This window comes from Perognathus longimembris, chromosome 12 (genome assembly GCF_023159225.1).
Source record: "Perognathus longimembris pacificus isolate PPM17 chromosome 12, ASM2315922v1, whole genome shotgun sequence".
Classification (NCBI taxonomy): Eukaryota; Metazoa; Chordata; class Mammalia; order Rodentia; family Heteromyidae; genus Perognathus; species Perognathus longimembris.
Window position 1 is genome coordinate 39,381,472 of NC_063172.1, and position 3,164 is coordinate 39,384,635.

At 45.6% G+C, this 3,164-nt stretch overlaps 1 pseudogene; it reads right to left on the reverse strand.

The window, feature by feature from the left end:
* Positions 1–719: 719 nt before the first annotated feature.
* LOC125360665 lies at positions 720–1,085 on the reverse strand (annotated as a pseudogene).
* Between the last annotated feature and the right edge of the window lie 2,079 nt (positions 1,086–3,164).

The following is a 3,164-nucleotide window of genomic DNA, read 5'->3' on the forward strand; positions in this document are numbered from 1 at the left end:
GCCAGGGTAGTAAGGAAAGAAGGCAAAAAGAAAATTATAACAATGTTCAGTTTAACTTTCTTTTCTTGAGGTGAAGGTGAAGCGGCTGAGTCAGTGCTTGGAGACCTCCCATGTTCCATCATGGTAGTCATCGTCCAGGGCAAAGGGGTCAGCTAGCCTGGCGTGGGAGCAATGGACCCAAGTGGTGATGCCGTCTAGGGTCCGTTCCACCGTGGTTCTAAGGATTTGGGGTTATGCCTTCGGACGAACACCCAGTCCCCTGGTCTGAATAAATGGGGGGTAAGGATCTGCACCTGTGAATCTCTCTACAGCTCCTGTCTCACCAGGTAACCTCTCTTTCTTATGTGCACTCCTGCCATGATACCATCTACCGTGACATGGTGAAGGCAGGCACCCTCACCAGGTCTGGCTCTACACTGTTTAAACTTCTTTTTTTTTTTTTTCCAACTGTTAAAAAGCATTTAATTTATTGAAAGGAGGTGTTGCAACCACTCGTTTACATAGTTCTGCTTGTATTTGTTGTTTTGCTCTGTACTGAAACATAAATAAAGTTTTTTACATTATTTTCAGACAGGGGTTGTTAGAGTTGATAGCGTTTCTTTGTGTTTGTAGTTATTTACATATTATCACTTGGGGTTTGTCTCTTCACCATGGGAAAAGAGATCTGGAGGCGTTTTCAGTGTGAGTGTTTATGTTAAGAGTGAGTACACTTAGGATCCACTGGGCTTAAAGAAGGATGTTAATGAGGCCCATTTACTTAGGTCCAAGGAGCTTCATTCACAAAACGAGTCCTCCACCATTGAACTCCATTGTCTCTGGAAGTTCATGAAGGCTAACCAATCTGATGCATGTGTAGGTAACAGCCCCATGGACTGGCACTTGTAAACAGCCAGTGCCAAACCCATCAGGTTCCCAATGAGATAGACCAAACCCTGAAGAAACTTCTGGCTTGAACTCTCTAGCATCTTGAAAGTGGCTGAGATGGCCATGAGTGCCTGGATAGGCCGCCAAGCCATCATGCATACCATTATAGTAGGGAAGATGGAGATAGTGTTGCTTGCCATGTACATGACGAAGAGGAGCATGGGAATCTGTTTGAGGGGACCCAAGACGATGTCCCAGCAGCGCTTCTCCACCAGGATCTGGTCCGTCTCCTGCACGCTGGTATCTGGCACTTGCTTGTCCAAGTAACCAACTGGGTACAGTGAGTCTCCCTGTCCTCTGCCCCGGTCACTTCAGCCCCAGCCTGGCCGGCTTGGATCTGTTCTACCCACATCGCGACGTCCTCGCACCACCGATATCTTCACGGTGACGCACCCCAAACCCTGAGACCTGCCCGTGTTTTGAAAGACCCGCTCCAGAGAGCCCACCAGCTTCCAAAAAGCTTGCCTTGGCCGGGCGCCCTGATGGCCCTGGCCGCCTTGGGCGGGCGGGTACACTGTTTAAACTTCTTACTGCCAAAACTGTGATCCAAATAAAACTTTTTTCTTCTTTTAATTGCTATTTATTGATATAAAAATAGTATGTTACAATCATGGCATTTTCCTTCCTTCCTTCTGTTATGCCCAAGTCGCGAGATGACCACCAAGAAGACCTCTGAGAGCCAGACATTCCGAAATGCAAAAGCAAGGCTTTATTCTGGTGGGCTGCAGCTCGGGCCTTGTTCTACACTCCAATGCAGCAGAGGTTAGGAGGAAGGCCCTGAGCTGAAATTTCACAGGGCTTATAAAGTCAAAACACCCACAAAGTTACAGCAATCAGGTATTCAAGCAAGATTAGGATACGGGTACAAATCTGATTAGCTCAGGGCTAAAGGCATTCCGGGCTGTTAGAGTTAAGCATTCCCAGGCAGTTAGAGTTAAGCAGAGAGTTTCCTGACCACTGGGCCCTAATAAGCTTGTTCTGCTAGCTGGGATAATTGGTGGCCTGGGTTACTCATAGTTTAAACAGTCAACAAAATGGCTACTGCCTCAAAAATGGGGTTTACTTCAACTCTACTCCTTCCTTCCTTCTTTCCTTCTCCTTCTCCTCCTCCTCCTCCATATTCTGTTTATATGTTTTCTAAATCATTATGTTAATGCAATGAGATCTCTCCAAGTTTTTAATGCACTCACTCATAGTTATAAACTTTCTGATTAGAATTTCCTTTGCTCTATCTTTAGGGTTATATTAAGTCATGTTTTCATTTTTATTTGATTTGTTTATTTGTTTTGTCTTTTGTTGCCAGTCCTGGGGCTTGGGACTCAGGGCCTGAGCACTGTCCCTGGCTTCTTTTTGCTCAAGGCTAGCACTCTGCCACTTGAGCCACAGTGCCACTGTTGTGCCAAGTCTCAAGACCACCACCAAGAAGACCACCGAGACTCAGACATTTCGAAATGCAAAAGGAAGGCAAGGCTTTATTTAAGTGAGCTGCAACTTGGGCCTCGTCCTACCCACCGACACAGCAGAGGTTAGGAGGGAGCCCTGAGCTGTGATTACACAGGGCTTATAAAGGCAAAGAACAAGGTTACAACAATCAGGTGTTCAAGCAAGCAAGATTAGAACACAGGTACAAATCTGATTGGCTCAGGGTTCGATTCTAAAATGGGGTTCACATGGTAAAATGGGGTTCACATGGTAAAATGGGGCCTGACTTCAAAGTCTGGCACTTCATTTCCTCCTTTTTCTTTTTGGTACGTTGGGAGCCAATCATGGCTCCATTCTGTCCATTTCAATGGCTTGCATGTCTAGGGGATGATATAGAGTTAAGGCATGGGCCAGTAGGGCCCAAAGTAGTATCCGAAAATAACTCTGGTCCCTTGGTTTTAAAGGGGGGCTGATGGGTGAAGATCATCCATCTTCTGTAATTTCTTCAGGCTGACTCAGGGGCGTTGACCTTACCTAGCCAGGAACCTATAACCTTACTCTACTTTACCAAGGGACTGCAGGATTACTGCAAACTGAAAATTAACTTTCAGCTATACAGACTTACCATTAGCTGTATAGTGTTTAGTATCCAAATGTAGGCAACAAAATAATACATAAACTTCTCAGCTGTGCTCTAAGGGTCGGGTGGCTATACCTGTATTCCTGAGCAAGCCCAAAACTACCTAAAATAAGGGGGTCACCTCACTATAGAGTGAGCTGCCAAAATAACATTAACACTAGCCAGGGTAGTAAGGAAA